We start from the raw sequence: 26,521 nt of genomic DNA, 5'->3' as shown, positions 1-26,521 counted from the left end.
GTGAACTTATGGTTTCCAAGCACAATCACATAGATGTAAATGTTCCTAGCTCTATTCACTAAAAGAGCATGAGAGCACTGATCTTCCAAAAGCAATGAGCATAACTAACAACTGAATCTTGGCTTCTGAATATTATTTTCTCTAAAAGGAATAAAGACTCCTTGGAAAAATGGCTGATTTCAGAGTTGGGCAGAAATGGACAAAATGAGTCTGGAATATCTGTGGCAAAAAAACTAAAATGTGCTCAAAAAATGATAAGGACATGTTAAAAGGTCATAAAAGCCAACCTGAAAAGGCTCCACTTGGCAAAAGTATGTTGAAGGGTAAAGATTAATAATAAAAGTAAAAGGATAACCCACAGAATGGATATCAACTCACAAACCTGTATTGACAAAAATAAATATGCTAGAAGTCTGAGAATGCATAAGATAAAACTACATTCCCACAAAATACTTAAGTAGAAAGGGGAAAAATAATAATTCCATAATAGTGATGTCAACCAGACAATGTTTTAATCAAGTGCTCAGTAAACATCAACAGGACAAACTGGAAAAAAAAAATCATAACACTTCTATGATGTTTCTAACAAAGATCATAACCTGAGCTGAATTATAAGGAAACATCGAATAAAGTTGTTTTAATGTGTTCTATAACACAAATGATCTACAGTTGTCAAACTGTCAAAGTCATGAAAATCAGGAAAAGTTTGAGAAACTGCTCCAGATTAAAGGCTGTTTGGAATTGAAGATTGAAGAGATAAAGCAGATTTAAGACTGAAAAGTCTTAAATCTATTGCATCAATTAGTGAACCTAAAGTCTAAAGTTTAGAAGCTAGTAATGAATCAATTTTTACATACTGATTTTAATAGTTCTATGTGGTAGTTTGAGAGAATATCCTTGTTGTAGAAAATATACACTAAAGCACTGGAATGTGACAGGGAAATATGTCGACAAGTCTTAAATGGCTCCAAAGTAAAAACTGTTGTACCTCTAACTCTTCTTCTCTAAATTCGATTTTTCTTAAAGCCTAGCCAATTTCAGTAACATAGAAAATTTAACTTCTAGAAAATAAATAACACAAATGTAATCAAAAGAAGAAACATGATTAGGAATAAATATGTGCACCCATAATCACCAAAGGATAATTTCTTTGTATCTACTGCTCACAAATCAATATGGAAAAGATTTAAGAATTCAATATAAAATTGAGCCAATTAAGGAAACACAAAGACTACAACAAGGTTTGTTTTCTTTTTTTTTTTGAATCCAGCATACGAGTATTATCAGAGGATAATAAGGAATTTTTTAAAAGTAGTTTTTCATTGCTTTTTGAGGATAATTTGGCAATAACTATTACTTAGCCATTCCATTTCTGGGAACTGATCCTGCAGCTATCCTTCCATGTGTTGGCAAAGTAGTACATATCAAGATATACACTGCAGTACTGTTTACAATACTGCAGGGTAACAATCAAAATGCTCATAAGTGTAATCACTGCGGCTCAGGAGGCTGAGGCAGGAGGAAGGGGACCGCAAATCAAGTCAAAATGGCGCCTGGCAGTTTGCCAGGAGGAGTGGTTTGTGAAGCAACGCCACCAGAGCCATTAAGATGGTGGGGACTCCTTACTGGCTGACTGCTGTATCTAGATGATGCTAATGGAGTCAAGCTGTGTGTAATCAGTTAGGTATATACACCTCTGCTGTCCTGCAAAAAGAGGCTCCTGCTACCTTGGGTGCCCTTTACCTTTAGTTCCCGCTGAGTTCCCTCGCAATAAAGGAGTTCCCACTTAACCTTCAAGTTGCTTGTCACCTCCTGGTTATTTTGCCCAGGCGGACTGCGACAGAAGCCAACTTCAATGCCAGCCTCAGCAACTGTGAGGTGCTAAGCAACTCAGTGAGACCCTGTCTCTAAATAAAATACAAAATAGGGCTGAAGATGTGGCTTAGTGACCAAATGCTCCTGACTGCAATCCCTGGAACTCCCCACTCAAAAAAAATTAAAATGTTCATCAGCCAGGATCTGTTAAATAAGCTCTTGTATAGCTATATAAGAGACCATTATGTGGCTATATAAAATAAAGCAGTTCTATATAGTTTAATGTGGAATTACCTTAAATATATACTGAGTATAAAAACCAGGGTTGAGGTTTAGCTCAATGGTAGAGCACTTGCTTAAGTGAGGCACTGGGATCAATTCTCAACATGGGAAAAAGTTACATATATGGAACATGTTTAGTATAAAAGCTACATATACACACGCACACAGGCACACACATACAAATATAAACACCACAGGACAGGGATCTAACATGAAGAGATTCCTGTTGGCCAAAGAAAATAAGGAACGATGGGACAATTTGAACATCAGTAAGGATAACTGGAATGAATAGAAAGAAATGTAATCATGGGTTTATGAAGATACTTATAAAGAAAAAAATGGCTTACTTTGAAAGATGTAGTAAAAACCCCCATCATTTCCCAAACTGGTAAAAAATGAAAAATAAACATTTATTTTTAGTTTTCTTGCTGTACTAAGGATTAAATCCTGGGACAGACAAGAGGTCTATCACTAAACCATATTCCTAAACCTTTTTTTTTTTTTGTACTAGAGAGTGAATATTCTGATTCTTAACACTGAGCTACAACCCTAGGCCTTTTTACTTTGAGACAGGGCCTAAATTGCTGAGTCTAACCTCAAACTTGCAACCCCCCTTTAAACCTCCAGAGTCACTAAGATTCCAGGAACACATCACAGTACTCAACTTCCCCAGACCTTTTAAAAATTTTGTCTTGAGATAGGTTCTTGCTAAACTTCCCAGGCTGACCTGGAATATGTGATTCTTCTACCTCAGCTCCCAGCGTAGCTAGGAAAGCAGGCATGCACCACAGTATGCCTAGCTATATATTCTTCCATATATAAACTGAACCAGCAGATAACCACACATTAGAGAAGGGAAAGATTCTCTATAGAGGATAACATTTTAACAATACGTGAATAAGAAATAATAAAAATGGAGAATCATTACTTTCTGAATCTGCAGTGAACTGATTTAACTACTGAATATCAATAGTCACATCACTAAAAGGAAAAAAAAAAAACAAGGCTTTATAATTCTTGATGAAACAAGAGCCCATAATCTACAAAGTCTTATCAAAAACACTAAGTCTGAACCAATGTGATTCTGCAATCTGTATTTGAGGTAAAAATGGGAGTTCATAACCCACTTGAATCTAATGTATGAAGTATGATATGTCAAGAGCTTTGTAATGCATTTGGTGTCCTGTAAGCCTCTTGTATTTGATAGTCCAATTCATTCTTCATGTTTGGGAAATTTTTGGATATTATTTCATTGAAGAGATTGTGCATTCAAAAAAAAAAAAAGAGCTTTGTAATGTTTTGAACAACCAATAAAAAAACAAAACAAAAAACACTAAGTCTGAATCTGATCAAACTTATAATAGAGATTCCACAGGTCAAACTGTAGTGGGGGTGGATGGGGAGTAGGGAAAAAACAAAAGAGAACATATACTGTCATATTATTTTTAAAAAGGCAGAAAATGATTATCATGAAATTGCCTTTTAGGAGATCAAAGATTGCAGATTAGAGAAAGGCTGAGCTAAGCCAGTGGCAGAAGTGGTGCCAGTTCACTGCAGAATGAAGGTGAGATACAAACACAGAGAGAGAAACAGCAGGCTAATATGGCATGGGAAAACCTATAGAACAGAAAAAGCAGTCTAAACTTAGCTGAATCAGAGGCTGTATAGTGAGATGGTATTTGAAAAGTGCTCCAATTTCTCAACTAGCAAGTAAAGAGCTGAGGCTGGGAACCATCTTGAAGAGGCCAGGTTGAACCTGCAGCTACAGGAGCCCAGGAGATCATACAAAATACTGCCATCCTGTCTCAGCAAGTACATACCATCAGGCCTAGGATGTGCTTAGTGGAATGTGATTGAAAATTCAGGTTTAGGGCTAGCAAGAGGAATGCGGTTTGTTTTCCCTTTGAGCCTAACAGCTCACAAGATCATCTGAAGGAGGTCTATAAATTGCATAGGTGGGTGCAACTGCACTCTGGAACTGAGCCTGGGAAGGCCAAGTTATGAGTGGTGCAGTGTGCAAGACCTGTGCAAGGTTGGTTATTCTGCCCTACAAGTAGAATTCTTAGAAGGACACGAACATCCAGATGCCCAGCAGAGCCTGGCATTTGCCTGGCCCTAGGATATGTTAATCTAATCTCTCCAAAGCAGATACCACAGGATAAGGTTCAGATTAGAGCTAAACCCTAGCTAGCTGCTGGAACTTCCCATTTAGAACTCTGCATCTGCCCCACCCTGGGAGTGCACTGATCTAGTATGTCCCAACAAACTCAAACTTTCCAGTCCACCCTACATTTTAATGGTGAGAAGGGAAGCTGAGAACTATTTCAGCCAGCTTTGTTCCAGGCCACTCTGGATGACAGCTAGGTGCCAACATAAAAAGAGAAAGGGCTTGGGCTGGGCTTGTGGCTCAGCGGTAAATCACTCGCAAGACCCTGGGTTTGATCCTCAGCACCACAAAAATAAAATAAAAATATTGTGTCCATCTACAAGGAGGGAGGGAGGGAGGGAGGGAGGGAGGGAGGGAGGGAGAGAGAGAGAGAGAGAGAGAGAGAGAGAGAGAGAGAGAGAGAGAGAGAGAGAGAGAGATCTTGAGCGCTTAACAATCCCCAACTCTTTCTAAGAGGTACATAGCACAAGAAGAAATGGAAAGAAAGGCAGTCTGGCATAGGCAGTAGACATTCATCCTTGTTGAGTTTTGACCAACTCAGCAAAGACAATCCTTTGTTTCTCTTTAATAATTTCCTTCCTTCTCTTGGTTTGTGGATACATGTACATTATACATACACACACACATATCTCTCCCCTGCCCCCCATACTGAGGATTGAACCCAGAGGTGCTCAACCATTGAGGCATATGCTCAGCTCTATTTTGTATTTTATTTAGAGACAGGGTCTCACTAAGTTGCTTAGCAGCCTGCTTTTGCTGAGGCTGGCTTTGAACTCGAGATCCTCCTGTCTCAGGTTCTTTGGAGCTGCTGGGATTACAGGCATGTGCCACTTGTGCCCAGCTGAGGCTGGCTTTAAAGTCACACCATCTTCCTGTCTCAGCCTCCAGAGCTGCTGAGATTACAGATGGGCGCCACCATGCCCAGCCTCTTTTCTTTTCAGCAACCATTTGTTAATTCATTTTGTCTTCAGGGTTAGGGATTTTTCTTGTTTTGGTTTGATAGTATTTTGTTTCTCATTACTCTTTCCTTTTTTCTTCCTCTAGTAGCCAAATTCTCTTCTGTTTATTTTTTTCTTCCTTCTTACAGCTGCTATCACGTGCTCGCTCTCTTCTGCTTTGTTTCTTCACGTTCCAGATATTCTGATTTTTTTTTCCTGCTTTCCTACCTCATTTTCTTTTAACTGTATTTTTACCACCTTTCAGTACTGTTTGGTTTATATAATTCTTGTCCCCACCATTCAAATTGTTGCATTTATTAGTATTGTGGGATATGGTTGATATCTACTGTTTAAGGCTAGATCTAGCTCATGGCTAGTTACTGTTACTGACCCTGCCATTTCTGTACTGTGGTAACTGGTGTTGTAGTTGTCATAGTAGATACCATGCATTTATTTTAATGCTGTATACTGTTTGCTGCTATTGTTTGTTCCTCCCTTTTCTGAGAGATGCTGGAAATCTACAGGATAGTAGTGTCTATTGTTGAGCTACACCCACAATCCAGCCAAGAGATGGACACCTTGCTTCATACACAAATTAATCCTACTCAAATTTTTTTGTTTGTTTTAATATTTTTTTAGTTGTCGATGGAGCTTTAATTAATTAATTTATATGTGGTGCTGAGAATCAAACCCAGTGCCTTACACATGCCAGGTGAGCGCTCTACCATTGAGCCACAACCCCAGCCCCTCCTGCTCAAATTTTAACAATACTTTCACATTTAAACAGGGGAGAAAAAAATCCCAAACCGATGACCAGGCCCCAAGGAGAACAATTAGGTGAGGCCTTCAAGTCCCACTCACAAACATCTGTTCCTATAGCAAAACACCAGAAAGGTTCCAAGATGGAGGCTGAAAGGAATCCACAGTGGTGAAGGAGCTAAGAATGAATCAAATCAACAGCTCTGCACACTGAAAAGCATTTGAGGTTGAAACTAACCCTTGGATTATCCTGAGCCTATGTGTCGGAACTAAAATATACAGACAGAAGAGGTCTTATAACAAAAGAGACAACTGCTCACCAGAGGATCTCCTCATAAAAGAGAAATCCATCAACAAATCTATGATATGCAAATTTAAGACCCCTGAAAACATTAAGAAAACAGGCATATACACCCCCCCCCCATTTATAATTACTCAACAAAGGAACCCACAGATATTGAAGGGGATAAAATTCCAGAGGAAGACCATGAATTAAGAGAGCTGAGTGCAGTGGCACACAACTGTAATCCAGCAACTTGGGAGGCTGAGGCAAGAGAGTCTAGTTTGAAGCTAGCCTCAATTACTCAGTGAGATCATATGCAATTTTGTGAGGCCCCCATCTCAAAAATAAAATATAAGAAGAGACGGAGTTGTAGCTCAGTGATAAAGTGCCCCTGGGCTCAATTCCTGGAAACCCCCTTCCACTACCAACAAAAAAAGAAAGAGTAAACATAGGAGGTAAAAGACCATTTCAAAAAAAAAGAGATTCTGAAAACAAGCCAATCAGAACTCCTGGAAATAAAAGACACAATAAAGTAAATGAGAAATTCCCTTGAAAATATTACCAACAGATTAAACAAAAAATAGGACTTTGATCTCAAAGACAGGGTATATGAACCTGAATACTCAGTAAGTTGCAAAGAAAAAATAAAAAACATGATCACAATATACAAGATCTCTGAGCAAGGAACTGGCACATACCTATAATCCCAGCAGCTCAGGAGGCTGGGGCAGGAGGATCATAGGTTCACAGCCAGCCTCAGCATATTAGTGAGACTATAAGCAACCTAATGAGATCCTGTCTCAAAATACAAAGTAAAAAGGGTATGTGGCTCAGTGGTTAATTGCCCTTGAATTCAAGATTCAATAACAAAAAACAGAACAAAACAAAAAAACAACCCAACTCTGGACAACATTAAAAGACTAAATTAAAGAGTTATTGGGATTGAAGAGGGAATGGATGTTACAGGCTAATGATATTAAGAACCTTTTCAGTTCTTTCCAAACCTTAGAAATGAAACGGACATCCACACACAGAATGCATACACAGTCCTAATTAGACAAGATCAAAAAAGAACCTCTCCAAGATACATCATAATCAAAGAGTAAGGATAGAATATTAAGATGCAAGAGAAAAACATCAAGTCACATTTATAGGTAAATCAATAAGGATTACTTCTGACTTATTAGTAAGACTCTCAAAATCCAAGGGGACATAGAATGAGACAACCTAAACTCTGAAAGAAAATAATTGCTAACCAAGATTGCTATATCCAGCAAGGTATCATTCAGAATCAAAGAAGAAATAAAATATTTTCAAGATAAGGATAAACTAAAAGAATTCATGACAACTAAGTCATCACTACAGAAAATACTAAAAGAAAAAAAATTGTGGCTGAGATTGTGGCTTATAGTGAGCAGTAGAGTGCTCGCCTAGCATGTGGGAGGCCCTGGGTTCAATACTCAGCATCACATAAAAATAAATAAAGATGTTGTGTTGAGTTACAACCAAAAAATAAATATTAAAAAAAAATTTTAAAAAAGGATGGAAGATATTCCATGCATATGAAGTTCAAAAGTAAGCAGGAGTAGTTATTCTCATATCTAACAAAGCAGGCACCAAGCAGAAATTAATCAGAAGACAAGGAAGATCACTATATACTGGTAAAAGGAACAATTCAATAAGAAGATACTACCCCAAATGTCTATACACCTAATTATGTAAAATAAACACTTCTTAATAAAATCTCAGACCCAAGGGGTGTGAGGGGAGGGGTAGGGCTGTAGGGATGGGAAGGACCACAGAATGAGACAAACATTATTTCTCTATATACATGTATGACTACACTACTAGAGTGACTCTGCACCATATACAGCCAGAAGAAGTTCTGCTCCATTTGTGTACAATATGTCAAAATGCATTCTACTGTCATATAATTAGAACAAATAAAAAATTATATATTAAAAAGTTTCAGACACCAATCCAATAATACTGCATGATTTCAATATACCCTCTCACCAACAGACACATTTTCCAGACATAAAATCAACAGACGCTTCTGACTTAATATTATAAATCAAATGAACCTTACAGACATTTTTAGAACACTTCCATCTAACAACAGTGGAATTCAATTCCTTCTCAGCAGTTTATGAAACCTTCCTCTAAAATAGACCACATTTTATATCACAAAGCAAGTTTTGGCAAGTACAAAAAAAGAAAAAAAATCTATATAGCCACTTGCATCTTACCATATCATAATGGAATGAAATTATAAAATCAATAGCAAAAATTAAATGCACAAAACACATGGATACTGAACAATACTCTTGAATGACAAATGGACAGAGAAATTAAAAAAAAAAAATTCCTAAACTGGAAGGAGAATAGTGACACAATGTATCAACATTCCTGGAACATTATGAAGGCAGTTCTGAGAGGAAAGTGCCTAAATTAATGAAAGAACCCACAGAAATAATTTAATGCTACATCTCAAGGTCCTAGCAAATCAAGAACAAACTGATTCCCAAATCAATAAGACAGGAAAATTAAGATCTGAGCCAAAACTAATGAAATGGAGATTTAAAAAATTTCAGCAACATAGAGGATCATTAGATGACTTAGAAAACATATTCTAATAAATTGGAAAGTCTATAAGATACTGACAAATTTCTAAAAACATTATGATCTACCCTAATTGAACCAAGAAGATACAGAAACCCTAAACAGACCAATAGCAAGCAACAAGACTGATGCAATAAAAAGCCTTCTAACAAAGAAAAGCCCAGGACCAGATGGATTCTCAGCTGAGTTCTACCAAATCTTTAAAGAAGAACTAATGTCAATCCTCCTCAAATTATTTCATGAAACAAAAAAGGAGGGAACATTTGCAACTCATTCCATGAAGTCAGTATCACACCCTGATACCAAAACTGAATAAAGACACACCAAGGAAAGAAAACTATAGATCAATATCCCTGATGAATACAAATGCAAAAGTCCTTAATCAAATATGAGCAATCCATACCAGAAACACATTAAGTTGTATTCATATTAGGGATACAAAGTTGGTTCAACATACACAATCATTACATAAACAGAATCAAGGACAAAAATAACATAATCATCTCAATAGTGGCAAAAAGTATTCAATAAGATTCAGTACTCATTCACATTAAAAACACTGAAGCAGTTAAGAACAGAAGGAACTTGCCTCAACATCATAAAGGCTACATACAATCAAACCAAAGCTAACAACATACTGAACAGAAAAAAACTGAAAGCACTTCCTTTAAAATCAGGGACAAGACAAATGTTCATTTGTACCACTCCTATTCAATATATTTGTTGAAACTCTAGACAGAGCAATCAATCAGCAAGAGAAAGAGAGTAAAGGGTTACAAATAAGAAAGAAAGAAGTCAAACTATCTGTGGATGACATCACCTTATACTCGGAAAACCCCAAAACTCCACCAAAAGAATTCTAGAGCTAATAATTTTTTGGACACAAAATTAACATACAAACAAGAAAGAAAGAAAAGAAAGAAACACAAACACACACAACCCAAGAAACCCAATAACTCTCCTATACTCCAAGAATGAATCTGCTGAGAAAGAAATCCAGAAAATAATTCCATTCTCAATAGCCTCAAAAATATTTTTTAAACACTTAGGAATAGGGCTGGGGATGTGGCTCAAGTGATAGCACGCTCGCCTGGCATGCGTGCGGCCCAGGTTCGATCCTCAGCACCACATACAAACAAAGATGTTGTGTCCACCAAAAACTGAAAAATAAATATTAAAAAATTCTCTCTCTCTCTCTCAACAATTAAAAAAATGAAAAAAATAAATACTTAGGAATAAATCTAACAAAGGTGGTGAAAATTTCTATAATGAAAATTATAAAACACTGAAGAAAGAAACTGAAGCAGACCTTAGAAGGTAAGATGGAAAGACTTTCCGTATTATCAGACAGGCAGAATTTAGTATCATCAAAATGGTCATATCATTAAAAAGCAATCTACAGAGTCAATGTGATCCCAATCAAAACACCAATGACATTCTTCATAGAACTAGAAAAAACAAGCCTAAAATTCAGTTGGAAGGGGCTGGGGTTGTGGCTCAGTGGTAGAGTGCTTGCCTAGCATGAGTGAGGCACTGGGTTTGACAAGGGCACCACATAAAAATTAAAGTATTGTGTCTATCCACAACTTTAAAAAAAAAAAAATCAGTTGGAAGAACAGAACACCCAGAATAGCCAAAAAAATAAGAGCAATGCTGGAAGCATTGTGATAACCAATCTCAAATTATACTATAAAGCTATAGTAATTCAAAACAGCATGGCATTGTCATAAAAACAGACACAAGGACCTACGAAACACAGAGACAAATCCACCTAGATAAGTCATCTGATCCTTGACACAGGTACCAAAAACATACATTGAAGAAAAGATAGGCTTTTTAACAAATAGTGCTAGGAAAACCAGATATACCTGTGTAGAAGAATGAAACTAGACCCCGATTTCTCACCTGTACAAACATCAACTCAAAGTGGATCAAAGACCTAGGAATCAGCCTAGAAAAACTGCAATTGCTAGAAGAACATACAGTGTCAAAACTCCAATATCTTGGCACAGACACAGACATACTTTTTTAGTTAGATTCCTAAAGCTCATGAAATAAAACCAAGAATCAATAACTGGAACAGCATCAAATTAAAGAGGTTTTGCAGAGCAGAAGAAAGAGCCTACAATGAGAGAAAATCCTCTCCCAACAGGGGATTAATACTAGAATGTCTTTTAAAAGTAAAAAAACTTAGCACCAAAACCAAACATATAACCCAATTAATAAATGAGGAAATGAACTAAACAGACATTTCTCAAAAGAAATATAAATAGCCAACACGTTTATGAAAGAAATGCTCAACATCCTTAGCAATTACAGAAATACAAATTGAAACTACACTGCGATTTTATCTCACTTCAGTTAGAATGACAATAGTTAAGAACACAAATACCAATAAATGCTACTGAGGATGTGGGCAAAAGGTACATTTACACACTGTTGGTGGGACTGCAAATTAGTAAAACCACTTTGGAAGATTGGAGATTCCTCAAAAGAATTGGAATGAAACTACTGTATGACCCAGTTATCCCACTCTTTGTTATTTATCCAAAAGAACAAAAATCAGCATACTACAATGGTATGTATATACCAATGTTTATAGCAACACAATTTTCAATAGTCAAGTTATGGAACCAGCCTAGGTGCGTGTTGACAGATATTCTGAATGAATAAAGAAAATGAGGTGTGTGTGTGTGTACACACACAGGCAATGGAGTTTTACTCGGACATAAATAATAATGAAATTATGTAATTTGCTGGTAAATGAGGAATTTGAGAAAATCATGTTAAGTGAAATATGCCAGCCTCAGAAAGTCAAGGTTCAAATGTTTTCTATGCAAAAGAGAGAGGGAGAGCCAGGCCCCAGTGACTTGAGGAAGGAGAATCACCAGTTCAAAGCTGGCCTAGGTAACTTAGTGAGACCCTGTCTCTAAATACAATATAAAACAAGGTCTGGGGATGTGGCTCGTGGTTAAGTGCCCCTGGGTTTAATCTCAGGTACAAAAATAGAAATAAAAAATATAAAAATAAAAGAGAGGAGAGGAGGAGAGAGAATTAAATAGGGGGAATGGGACTCAAAAAATTAGAAGGGAAACCAAAAGAGTAGAAGAAGGGGATTAAGAAAGAGAGAGGAAGCGAGTGCATGGGGAAGTACAAGGGAAGGAAATCTACCAAATTATGCTACACCTATGTACAAATATACCATATTGAATCCTGCATATATAATGATAATGAACTAAAATAATAGTACGAATAATAGAAGGGAGATCAGGAGAGTAGAGCAAATTAATGAGGAAGGAGGGGAGAGGAAAGGGAAGGCGCTGGGGAAGGAGACTGAACAAATTATGTGGATGTATAAAATGACATAATGAACCCCACATTATGTATAATTATAATGTACCAATAAACACCACCACCAATGAAACAAATGCTTTTAATGGTGAGAGGGGGATAAAATTAGAAAGGGGCACACAAAAACCTTTTCTCTTGAGTTGTTTATACTACAAAGGTAATAAATAATACCTTTATAATAACTCACACTTTTTTTTCTCTCCAAGATGACTTTATTGTTTGACTTTCAAAGAATTCCAAAACAAGCAACACTTAAAAACTGCATTATCAATATTAAAGGGAAAAAGTCCAATATCTTTTGGTGGATATTTATTGAATAGTGTATATGCACTAGTTACTGTACTGGCACAGTTGCTATTTTGGATTAATTCAGTATAGTTCAAAATGTGATATATCTCTTCCACAGTCTATAAAACTTTGATTAATATCCTGAATTAATGATATTGTGGTGGGGATGGAATATGTAAAAATGACATGACATAATTCTGAGGGCAAGTTCTATCATAACCAGGAAAAGATCATCTTAGCTTTCCAAAATGCTTCTTCTGTGCATGGGGGGGGGGTGGAGTTGGAAGGATAAAGGTAAGCCCTCAAACTCTTATTTGCTTTTTTTTTTTTTGGGGGGGGGGTGAGGACTGAATCCAAAAGTACTTTACCACAGAGCTAAATCACCATCCTTTCTACACTTTTAAATGTTGAGACAGAGTCTAAGTTGTTGAGGTTGATCTTCAACTTGCTAACCTCCTGCCTCCATCTCTAGTGCTGGAATTACAGGTGAGCACTACCACATTCGGCTTCTACTTTTTTATGAGTTTCTCTACCTGGCCTATATTTTGTAATAATCAATGTACAAAGAAGGGGGGGGTATTGAAAAGTAGAGCTTTTTCAATCAATTGACTTTGGGTAAATTTATATTTTAAGCCTAAATTTCCTCACCTGTGAAAGATAATTAGTGGCTCCCCCTTAATCACAGGGAGTATGTTTCGAAGACCTATAGCCATGAGTATAGTACCAAACCCTATAATGCCTTTTCAGTTTTAACTAAGACTTATGCACTGTGGCCAACAGCTTCTGCAGTTTTAAGGTGCAAGAATAGAACAGTGGGAATCTCTTATTTTTCTTCACAATTTCAGGAACAGAAAATTCATTCCTAGTGTAGATTTTAGCAACTTCAGCAGGATTTTTTCCTTTCCTTGGTATGTTGAGAACTTTACCTTTTCACTAAAAGGAAGTACTTTACAGCTTCTCTTTGGTTTTCGGAAGGAAATGTGTTAAAATTTCCCACTATCCTTCTTGGCACTCTATTTATTTTTAGCCTATAAAATCTTTGATTTATATGCTTCTTGATGTTACCTGGCCACACAGATTTAAGATCACTATTTCTATGTGGTGAATTATTCCAGTCATCATTATGTAATGGCTTTGTCCTTTTTGCCTTAAAAATCTATTTTTGCCTAATAACATTTTCTTATCAGCTTTTTGTTTTTAATCAACCTAGTATTTTTTTCAGCCCTATATTTTCAATTTCCTACTTCTGTGTGATTACATTTTAGATTTGTTTCTTAACCATTTATTATTTGATTTTCTTTCTCTTTTGGCCAAACCATATCTACCTAATTTGAAATTGAACCCATCTAAAGTTGACTTTCATGATTATATTTTTAATTTCTAGAAGCTGATTTGGTTTCTTCATATTGGCTTGTTATTTTTATCATGTTTAGTTTCCTTCTTTTATCTCTTCAATTATTTTACACACATTTTATATTCTCTTTTGGACTTTGCTATCATTGAATTTCTTCTTGAGTATTCAACTAGTGGTCACTTTTTCTAATTTCTAATCTAATACAATTAGATAAATTATTTCAAGTTTTAAAAGCTGTGTACCAGGTCTATTTGGAAAGTTCTAAGATCACATTTCCTATGGTCCCAAATATACACACTACAATTCCATCCCCACAGAATACATATACAGGACCAAAAGGCCGCTGTGAAGCCATATAACAACACAAGATCCCACTATTCCTTTGATTCTATTTCTCTCATTTCTGGTATCTTCCTCTTCTCTCCTTGCTTCAAGTTTAATTGTGCATTTATAATTTTTGTTCTTGTCATGAATTTATTTAGATGTTTGCGTGTATGCACAGGTAAGTGTGATATTAGCTTGGTTTGCCAGGCTGCCAGTAGTCAGTTCCTTTAATACTAAAAAATACACTCTAAAACTTTTTATCATATACAATCCCTTCTCTTCAGCAACCTTTACCTGTTTATTACTATAGATACCCACCCATCCCATTCTGGAATCCCTTCTTTGTCACCATCAACACAGCAAACATTAAAGACTTAAAAGTAAATTAACAGGCTGGGTGGGGTGACGCATGCCTATGATCCCAGCAGCTCAGAAGGCTGAGGTAGGAGGATCCCAAAGCCAGCCTCAGCAAAACCAAGGTGCTAAGCAACTTGGTGAGACCCTGTCTCTAAATAAAAAAATACAAAATAGGGCTCGGGATGTGGCTTGGTGATTGAGTGCCCCTAAATTCAATCCCTGGTACCCGCCCCCTTGTAAAGTAATCAGAAAGGGAAGGTATTATGGCTAACCCTGGGGCAACCTGAATGAAGTTAACAGTAAATAAACTTAAGATGTCACATGATTTGAGTCATGTATATCACAAAATCCTCAACTTTATATTCATAAACACTGTTCTGTTCTAAAGCACTCAAAGCTCTATTCTAAAAATACATCATTAAACTCTGTGCCAAGTTAAAGAATATGTGTTACATTTCTATATCATTCTCATAATAAATTACCATTGACTGTTCTGAGATTGGTAGTGCCAGATAGTACTTTACACAAGAGAATGATCACCTGGCTACCACTGTGGTAAGAAGCAAAAGAAAAGAGCTAAAAAACAAAAACACCCCAGACAAGATCCACCTCAGCTTCTTTCTGCCTCCAAATCCACAAACTCATTTTACTTTCTCTCTCCCTCACTCCCCCCAATTTTTTTCTGGAGATGTATTTCCCAAAACCAACCTGACACACAATAAACAACCAAAAAATATTTGTTACCTAAATAAATAAAACAACAAATAAAATGAATGATCCATTGTTAGCTGCCAAACTGGCTCAAATGCAAGAACCATGAAATCATGAAGGATTATAGTTTCATGCTAACAAGAAGTTTAAAAACAAGACCTAGAAATAGATATCAAGTTGTAATCTAAGACTACTAAAAATAACTCTTTAATACAAAAAAATGCTCAAGCTGTAACTTACAAAGGACTCAATTTTCTGTTAAAAAAAAAAACGTTCTAAACCAGAAAGTTCCAACAGAAAGAGAATGTGATCCATATATACAGTTTTTAATTTCAGATACTCAGGAGGCTGAGGCAGGAAGATCACAAATTTGAGGCCAGCCTCAGCAACTTAATGATAAATGCCCTTGGGTTCAATTCCCAGTACCAAATTTCAATGCATTTACTTAACCCATCATACCTAAAATATTACTTTAGCATGTACTCAATATGAATTTACTGAGATTTTAATTTTTATACCATATCTTTGAAATCAATATGTATTTTTACATATTTTATAGCATGCCTCAATTCATACAAATCATAATTCAAGTGTTCAATGTCCATATATAGCTACTGGCTACCCTAATTAGACAGTATAATCATATTTATGTCTACATCTGTATTATTTACATATATCACACATATACATATATCTTTTAATTGAACTTTTATCAGCTCCTTTATATATATATACACACACATACACACACACACACACACACACACACACACACACACATACACCAGGGATGAACCCAGGGTGCTTACCACTAGGCCACATCCCCAGCTCTTTTAATTTTTTATTTTGAGACAGGGTCTCACTAAATTGTTGAGGCTGGCTTTGAACTTTGCAGCTTCCCACCTCAGACTCCTGAGCAGCTGGGATTCAGGTGCCCAGGTTAACAGTCCCTTTGAAGGGAAAAAGTTAATAGCATACAATTTAAAAGAATACTATACACATACACATCTATAATAGTAAAATTTATTTTATAATTTCTATATTTTACTTCAAATCCTATAAATATACTAAAATCTTCACTATTAGTAGGAACCACAGGGATAAGTAAAGTCTTTTGGAAAATAAACATACTTTTTACCTAAATAATTACCTTTGAGATCTTGAGTATTAAATAGCATTGAAAATTTCTATTAGAATTCAATTAAGAACTCTATGACTTCATTTTCAGGCAAGCAGAATGTCCTCATTTTAAAATACAATTATCTTAAAGATGTGCAAAAAACTATGCTACTAATTGGCTGGGACTTAAAAGTCTAAATACTTCAGGTTGTAAACTAACTTAAAGTTCGAGATCAATTTATAGAACTTAATATATGGAAGTTTTTTTCTATAAGTATTATACATATTCCAAATTACTTACCCAAAGACACAGATCAGATTGGAAACTTAGGCAAATCTGTGCTACTAACAACTGTATGTTTAGAAACAGCTCCCAGTCTCACAGTGCAAAGAACCACACTTGACAACTGTTTCTAACACAGTTGGAAACTACCACAGCTCTTCTTCAATTAAAAAAAAAAAAATCACCAATAAACTGAAATCAAGAGAAAATTTATTTAAAATTTTAATTTGAATATTTTACTCAAAGCTTTACTAATTTGAATATTTTACTCAAATATTTTACTCAAAAAATATTTAATTTGAATATTTTACTCAAAGCTTAAATATTAAAAGGGAGGGAGACCAAAAGTAAAGCCAGTATTTAAAAACTGCTAATTAAAAGTCTGACTTGCTGTAATCAGATGCTTCTGATATTTTACAGTTACCAATTTTTAAAATTTATTCAGGATAATGCTATAAAATACTTGTGTATTCAGTGTATTCAGTTATTAAATAATATTTTAGGTATGATGGGTTAAATAAATTTTTCTTTTCTTTTATGGTACTAGGGAATTGAACCCAGGGTGCATTCTTTAATCACTGAGCTACATCCCCAGCCCTGATTTTTATTTTGAGAAAGGGTCTGGGTAAATTGTCCCAGTTGGTCTTGAATTTATCCTCCTGTTCCAGCCTCCAGAATTGCTGGGATTACAGGCATACATCACTGTTCCCAGGAAAACATACACATAAGCTATAGTGATTACTTAAGCCTACTTTGAAGAAAATACACATACACTTTGACTACTTCAGAAACCAAATCTTTGATATTATAAATAACTACTACAAATTCATGAGGCTTCATTTCAACAGAAGAAATTTAGACCTATTCATTCTAAACTGCCAGACACAGAGCATGCTCAACAAATATTTGCTGAATGAGTAAAAATAAATGACTATTCCCTTCATGGTATTAGGTATTGGTGAAACAGATCAACTAGAGTACTGCATATGCCCTCGAAAAGCTTAAGACAGACAACTAAACAGGCAGCGTACGCATAAAGTCCAAGGTGAGAATTACATGACAACTGGGAATTAGTCAAGAGAAGGAATAATGTGTATGAAGACCTGAAGGTGCTTACCTTGAGTATAAAAAAAAAGAACTACCAGATGTAGTTGAGTGCCCCTGAGTTCAATCCCCAGCACCAAAGAAAGAAAGAAAGAAAGAAAGATGATATACACTGACTTGTGTGTTAGGAAGATGAACCAAACATAAAAACCATGCTATTGGAAATAGCAAATAAGATGAAGATAGCTTTAACTCTGGTAATAAAAATGGAAGAAATGAATATATTTAAGATATATTTATAAGGGAAAATTCATAAAATTTGAATAACTGATGAGATATGAATAAGTATGGAAAAGAGATGAAGCCAGGAATAATACTGATTTGGGCAACTCAGTGGATGGTGGTGTCATCTAGTAAGGCAAGGATTTTCAGAAAATGAGAGAGGGAGGGAGGGAAGGAAAAAGATGAATTAAGGGTTTGGATTTGGGGTTTTGAGGTCCTGTGACAGATTCAAGTGGAGGTGCCCAACATAAAACTAAATATTTGGATCCCAAGTTCCAGTGAGTCATATGGGTTGGAGAGTTAGGAATTTTGTCACTCTGAAAACACACTCCAGGAGTAGAAGGTCAGAAAGCAAAGATAAACTATCATATACATATAGTACAATACTGATGGTTTCATGCTATATATGTAATCCAACTCCTGAGAAAGTCTTATAAGATAAAGTTGATTAGTGTCTGTTGATGTCAAAATTGTTAATACCATGTCTGTGGATCCCAGAATTTACAAAATGTCATAGCTTTAGTTTGTGAAAAATAAAAGAAAATCTCCAAACTTTTGACAACTTAGGGATAAATGTCTCATGTACAACTTAGCTTTATTTTGATTCTTTTCTGTTCTATATGACATTCGGTTCTCCTAATACATTTTCTCCCACTGTTTTCAGGAAAATGAGTTTAAAATAATTGTCTCCTAAAATGGAACATTTAAAAATCCTCTCTTCTCTTTTCATACTTGTTCATCCAGTTTCACATTTTCAGTATTTATTAAGTATCAAAGTTCAACATAAATACAACTTTTATTTTAACGAGCATGAAAATTTAAAGTCAGTAGTTTTCACCAATTTTAAGTATTTTCCAAGTTGAATCTAAGTTCAACTGGAAAACAACAATTCAACAGTGTTAAACCTAAATAGAAGCTATGTGACCAGAGTATGAAATTTATCATTAATTTAGTATCAGAATAACCGCAGCTCCAAATTGATTCAAACTGAAATTTTAGAATAAAATAGAATTCACACAAGTCAATTAACCACTGTTAATTTTCACCTATTTGCAGACACTGTGAACATAAGGATCCACCACAGAAGAACTTGTTCTACTATGAGAATGGGACATAAATGAATAACAGAAGCAACATAGTAAATGCCATACTAAAACCATATGAAAGGTATTATAGGAGTATAATAAAGAACCCACAAGTCATTATACATACACAGCTTAAAAGAAAACAATTAAGCCAGTCCATAATTTTATTTTCATATGAAATTTAGACATTCCTGGAAATGCTTTTTATTGGTTTAGTTTATGGGGGGACGAACCACCAAGATCAGGAAAATAAAGTATAAAGAGCAAAATGGGAACAAGGCTATCATTCTTATAAGCATTAAGTGCTTAACCTTTCTGTTGTGAATTTCCACAGAAGAAACAACTATTTTATTGAAGAAGGAAAAGAGACTGTGGGCAGGGGAGTACAAGACATCATCAGTTATTAGTAATATTTTTACAGATCAAGAAATCACCTAAAAGCAAAGATTCATATGGCCTATTTTATTGATGAGAACTTGAGGGTCATTAAGGTTAAATGAACCACTGAGGGGTTAGAAAGCCAGGAAGTGCTTGTAAAGTGTCAACTAACTAATGGTTTTGTTTTGTTTTTGTGGCCTTGGCAATCAAAGCTAGGGCCCTGTGCATGCTCGTTAACTGCTGTACCACTGAGCCACATTCCAGTCCCTAAGTACAATGTTTTTATTTTTCACTTTGGATATACTTTGGATATCATTTTAAAAGTTTACTATAAGCTGGGTGTGTGTGTGTGTATACATGTCTGTAACAGCTACTCAGGAGGCCAGGCTCAGAAATTCAGCAAGACTAAAAACTAAAAAAATAAAGTATCTGGGTTGTGGTTCAGTGACAAAGCATCCCTGGGTTCAATCTCCAGTATAAAATAAAAACAAAACAAAAAATAAAAACACTATGAGGCAGAAATGACTCTAATTACAAACTTCTACTCATGGTTTTAGAGTGATCTTGAAGAGCAAAAAATATGGTGTTCAATCCATAAACTCCAATGGCTGATTACAGGTAAAAAATGAACAATGTTCCCTTTAAAGTATTAGCAGTCATTTTGGGTAACAACAATCCTGCCAGTTTCAAAGATTTTTTTTTTTAATAATAAAAGTACTTTAACCTAAAAAAAAATTGATCAATAAATAAAAAATACACAAAAAGGAAGGTTATTAAAAGTTTCATCAAATTTTATACTATTAATATTTAGAAATATTTTAGCTATTTTCCCGTATACAAATTCTAACTGGAAGACCATGTACTGCTTTGTATTCTGCAATTTCATTTCTATTGCATCATGAATATGAATTATGTTCAATTTTATATGTCATAAAATTTTTGGTTTTGTTTGACCTCGAACTTCTGGGATCAAGTGATTCTGCTACTTACCTTATCGCCAAGTAGCTGGAAATATAGGCACAACTACTGCACCCAACTCATGTAGTGAAATTTATTTTACCAGTTTCCCATTATTTTGTTTTGTTTTGTTTTGTTTTTTAACCTTAGCTGTATTTATAAGCTCATTTAAAAACAGACATGATTTTAAAGGGGGAATTCATGAACTGAAACAGATTCCCATGCATGTACTGAATTTGTCGGGATGAACCCAACTACTATGTATAACCATAAAGCTCTGATTAAAAAAAAAAGGATACGATTTTTGACATTAGCCTATTAAGTCATTCAGCATCATATGTTAACTTATTAAGTTAGGGCATTTATTAAAGTACTTATCAAATAGGCATGGTTATCAACATCCACTTTTCTCTCTTAATCCTTACTACCAACCTATGCGATTGATACTTTTAGTACCATTTTATAAATGTGGATACTAAGCTTTAGGAGAGATTAACTTTTTAGAAATTAACAGCAACTGACACTGCTTGGGATCTGACTCAGGAATCCACATTTCTAACTTCTGTTCTACTTTGCTTTCCTAACAACAAAATCAACAATACAATCAATAACACTCGCCAACAAAATTTGCAGGGCACATTTTACCAATGTATCAGGAACTATAAAAATTATTTTACATGAATTATCTCTGTACTGTTATAAAAGATCTAGTTTTTTAAGTTCAACTTGTCTATTCTGTTGCCAAGACATGTTTATTTATATATATTTTATATATGTATATGTGTGTATATATCTGTATATTTATTCACTGTGGGCTTCCTGCTTAGAACATCCATCTCTCCCTGTACTTACATAATGATATCACTTAATGTTTAGTCAAACCCTCATTCTCTTTAAGGCTTTTTACAAGTAAAATCAAATGTGAAGATTGAAAAGAAAGTGAAAGTAAACTCTTTAAGTTGTATGACTTTGAACTAGTTAGTTAAACTCTCTAGACCTCAAATTCTTTACCTACAAAATGAAGGGGAGACTAGACCAGCAGTCCTCAAAGCATGCATCCTCAGAACTGGGTGGTGGTCCTATAAAACGGATTGCTTAACTCTTCCCCCATAATTTCAGATTCAGAAAGTTGGGGAAGAGTGAGCCTTGGTAATAAGTTCTCAGGATCTGCTGGGCCAGAACCATACTTTGAGAACCACTTGGGGCTGAATAAAGAAAAAAAAAATTTTTGAATGCCAAGGTAAATGAATTTGACTTTATTCTACTTTTTAAAAAAAGTAACATTTTTGGTTAGTATTATAACATTTATCAAGGTTTTTTTTATTAGAAGACTTAGATAGCCATGTGTACATAAGAAACTAGAATGCAACAATTAAGACTTTGTCAATAATGGCAGTAAACAAAAAGGCCTGGAGTAGGGTAATGAGAAAGGGGAAGAGAGGAGAGGACTAAACAAAAACCCAAACACACACAACTATTATCTATAAAACAGAACATGAAACCAGGAATCATTTTCTAGTATAGTGAAATCACTAAAATATCGCTAGGGATCTAATGTTTAGGTTACTTAGTACACTTTCACTTTCAAACTTTGAAAAATAAAAATTTGGGGGAAAATGACAGATTATATATACCAATTTTATCACCAAAACTTTTATGTTATTAAAAAAGAAATTTTAAAATTTAAATTACTACAAAGAAAATAGTATGTGGACCATCAGGGCGTTACAGAATTTAACAGATTTCTGAAAGATACAAAAATAAAGAAATGTTGGCTGGTGAAACGAAGTTGAAGCAGCTATGCCTAATAAAGTATGAATGAGCTCACAGCAAAACAGAGAGTTGTCAAATACCCTCAAAACTTTAAATAAATCTTTCAACTCTGAAAATCCAAGTACAACAAAGGACAACAGTGATACATGGATCTCAAAACACTCTAAGTCAACAAAAGGAAGTTAAATCTCCCCTTTTAAAACTATTAAACAAGAAGAAATGTAGAATAAGAAAACTTCCAGATGAGCAGAGACTTATAAAGTTACTCTCTTAAATTACCTTTATTTGGAAGTTACTTAAACACAAATTTTAGCTAAACACAGAAAGGGAAGACATGGTATCCAGCAATTAATGGAATCTTCTCAGAAAAGCAACAAAAAGAAATCATCCCAAGATACAGTATGAATGAAGCAGGTCCAAAGAAACCAGTACACATTGAAAAAGGAATCCAGAAATGAAATTTTGAGGGTGTGGAGAAAGTAGATTAGATAGTAGTAAATCTTAGGATAACTTTAGAACATGACAAAAACCACAGTAGTATTTTTAACATAATTCATCTGGCCAGCTGAGAAGGCTTATACTTGTAATCCCAGCTATCTGGGAAGCTGAGGCAGAAAAATCACAAGTTGGAGGCTAGCTTGGGTAACTTAGTGAGACCTGTCTCAAAAAAAAAAAAAAAAAGTGTAAAATGGTCTGTGATGTAGGTCAGTGATAGTGTGCTTGACCTGCATTACAAGGTCCTGGGTTCACTCTCCAGTACTATCAAAATCTCTCACACACACACACACACCAGTTCAGCTACCAATGATCTCTTCTGAATGATCCAAAGAGGATAATATCAACTAGAGGAGAAACAGAATTCTAGCACATATTCATCCATGTTCATAACGTGAACACTATTACTATATTCTCAACTTATATAATCATACAAATGACAGAAGAAAATTCAACAATGGAATATATACACTGTCAACCTTAATAATGAAAATGTAGTACTTAGGCAGCACAGTGGTAAAAGGCAAGAACCATGAATGTCTTTGTTATACAAGAGGGTGCCTACAGACATTATTCAATTTGAGGAAATACAAAATTTAGTATGTGAAAAAAAAAATTCAAACATTCATAAAAAATTAAGGACAAATTAAAGTTATATTGGGATGAGATGAGTACAAAACTGCCGCAAGTAGACCATCACAGCAAAAAATCAATAAAAAATGCTGAAATGTCATAGAGAAACAGTAAGATAAGCGTTGAGTAGCCCAAATAGACATTATTACTCTATGTACAGAAATTTATCCATTTTACTAAATATTCACTGCTCAGCATTCATCTATCTTTACTGTGCACATAATTTTTAAAATTAGAGCAAGAGATTTCTAAGTCTGCATTTCTAATAGCGCATAATTTGTTTTCCAAGATTACAAAATCAGTACATAAACTGTATAAGTTAACAAACATGCCACTTATTTGGGAAAAAAGACATAGGTGATAATTAATCAGTAATACAGTAATTTTATATTCCATACATACAAATATATATTGCTCTACTATACAGAGCACCAGATCATGTGATACAATTAAAGATTATAAATATAAAGCAAGATGCTATATTTGCAGGGCAAATGATTTACATAAAAGCAGCTATAGAAATAAGATTTAAAAAGTAAATATAGTTTAGAATCATAGGGTGAAATTTCATAGTACCAACAGAAGCAGGGCTTCAGGGCTAAGATATGACAGACTATGAAAGATGAAAAGCCACGTATTCTGAAAAAAGGGACATAAACATTAGCAAAGGTAAGTAAGGAGGTTCAGTGAATTTGTCTTTCTCAGAAGCCTCTATCATAAGAGACACAGAAAGCTAGAGAAGGAAATCTTCACCAACTCAAAGGCATGGAATGAACACGCAAAATTGCTGAGAGGCGGGGCTGAGGATGTGGCTCAAGCGGTAGCGTGCTCGCCTGGCATGCGTGCGGCCCGGGTTCGATCATCAGCACCACATACCAACAAAGATGTTGTGTCCGCAGAGAACTAAAAAAATAAATATTAAAAATTCTCTCTCTCTCTCTCTCTCTCTCTCTTCTCTCTCACTCTCTCTTTAAAAAAAAATTGCTGAGAGGCAAGAGTACAGAAAGTTTTTTTGTCTATTTCTTTTTCTTTTCCATACTGGGGATTGAATCCAGGGCTTTGTGCACACTAGGCAAGTGCTCTACCACTGAGCTACAACCAGCCCATACAAGTCTATTTCCTACCACTAAAATGACAAAAGATAACCTTGATAGCTGGGAACATAGGAATCATAAGGCAGATGTTAACCTATGGGTTTTTAAAAAAATTCTATTTTTGTGTTTATATGGGCAAAAAGAAGAAATAATATATATTTGAATCTTTTACCTACAAGTTTTACCAATATAATGAAGTATCATATTAAAAAACAGCAGATGGCGCCAAAATGCCATTTAAAAAAACATTATTGCCTTAGAGTGACAAAGATACACTGAAGCTAATGGAAAATAACAACAAAAACCCTTCATGTTATAACCAAAATTGTACACTGGAAAAAAAAATTATAAATTATCCAAGTTTTAGTGTGGCACTCTCAACAACTGAAGTCAGTAACAATATTCTACAGCGTAAATACTTAATAAATTTTTTTTAATTAAAATGTACAAAACTCAACTGACTAGTAAGTACTTCTGGTTTTACTAAAAAATTTACACCTTAGAAAGGAATTACTAGTCTAGAAGTGCTAGTATCTACAAAGTTAAAGGGATTCATATTAACATTACTTAATAAACTATTTTTTAATTTGTTCTAATTAGTTATACATGACAGTAAATGTGTTTTGACACATTGTACACAAAGCACAACTTCTCCTCCCTCTAGCTGAACATGGTGCAGAGTCACACAGGCAGTGTAACCATATGTGAATATAGGGTAATAATGTCCATCTCATTCCATCGCCCTTCTTCCCTTTCTCCTCAATAAACTCTTAAAGGCAAGAACAGAACTGATCAGCAATATGGGTAATTTTAAGCTACTATTCACAAAAATGCATCTTTTCTTGATTCTAAGAAAGGAAGAACCTTATCACAATAAACTGTATCTACTCATCCTAAATTCAAAAAATTATTTTATTTTTTTGGTATTGATGATTGAACCCAGAGGCACTTTACTATTGCCTCGGCTCTCTTATTTATTTTTCAGTTTGAGACAAGTCTTGCTAAATGCTAGGCTGGCCTGGAACTTACAATCCTCCTGCCTCAGTCTTCCAAGTTGTTGGAATTACAGGCATGTGTCACTATGACCAGTCTCAAAATATTAAAATGTAAAAATTTGAAGATTGGGGAATGATTTGTATCAGTCAATGGTTTGCTTTTATGATGATATATGCATTAGATTAAGATTAAATTAATTTGTACTAATTGGGAGTGAAGGCTGGGGGAGGAAAATTTGGCAAGATTTAAAAGCAATAGGCTCTGGATGATTTACACAGAGGAAAAAAATATGTTTTCACAAATTCTTATGTTGAGACTAAGATTCTGTTCCAATTCATCATATAGAAATGCTTAAAGCTTTATTCTTTCTTATTTGTAGTTCTCAAAAGTGTTTTCACAGTTATGTTTTCAAGAGAGCTGAGGGTTTATACTCTTCAAGCACTAAAATAGAATTTTAATCATTTTGACTTAAAATATTTCCGAAGTAAATTATTTTGTCTTTTTATATGACACCCATTAGGATCATGAAATAACCTATTAATGAGACCCAAGTCTCTACATTTACTGGTACAAAACTATTTTCCAGAGTAAGCTGTCCTAAACTGGGGTTTCTTAAGATATTTCTGCATTTTATAGATATTTCCTCTTTTGTCATGTTTGTCATTTTTTTTGTCTATGAGACTATAGAATCCTCTCTTCTTTGATAAACCAATGAAATAAACTTGCTAGTCCTTTCTATTTTCAAAGAGAAAGGCACTAAAACCTTACAAGATTTTTCCAAGAATAAAGTACATAGTAATTTAGCACTATGTTATGCTGCTCAGAAGTCTTAATTGCTTCTGTTTCTTAGTGCTATTTAAGATAATTAAGATTGATGGGCACTTTACCCCAAATAGTTAAAAGTATTTCTCTTTTAATTTTTGCAATGCTGGGGATTGAACCCAGGATAGGATAACCAAGTACTGAGTTGCATCTATAGCCCTAAAACAATTCCTTTTCTCATTATGCCCTGAGTGGTTAACTCATCTGCCTGAAGGTACAAAACCAAAGAATCTCCAATAAGCAGGACATCAGAAAATGCTCGTGTCACACGGATGACTAATAAATTTAAATGGAAATTTTTTGTTACAC

General features: G+C 34.9%; 1 protein-coding gene across 3 annotated transcripts in view; it reads right to left on the bottom strand.

The window, feature by feature from the left end:
- Nucleotides 1–26,521, bottom strand: part of Fbxo11 (F-box protein 11) — an 87,122-nt gene that overhangs the window by 23,559 nt on the left and 37,042 nt on the right. The gene's annotated exons all lie outside the window — the stretch shown is intronic.

Source organism: Ictidomys tridecemlineatus, chromosome 12 (genome assembly GCF_052094955.1).
Source record: "Ictidomys tridecemlineatus isolate mIctTri1 chromosome 12, mIctTri1.hap1, whole genome shotgun sequence".
Taxonomy (NCBI): Eukaryota; Metazoa; Chordata; class Mammalia; order Rodentia; family Sciuridae; genus Ictidomys; species Ictidomys tridecemlineatus.
The sequence above is the reverse complement of the archived record's forward strand: the minus strand, read 5'-3'. Positions and strand labels throughout refer to the sequence as shown.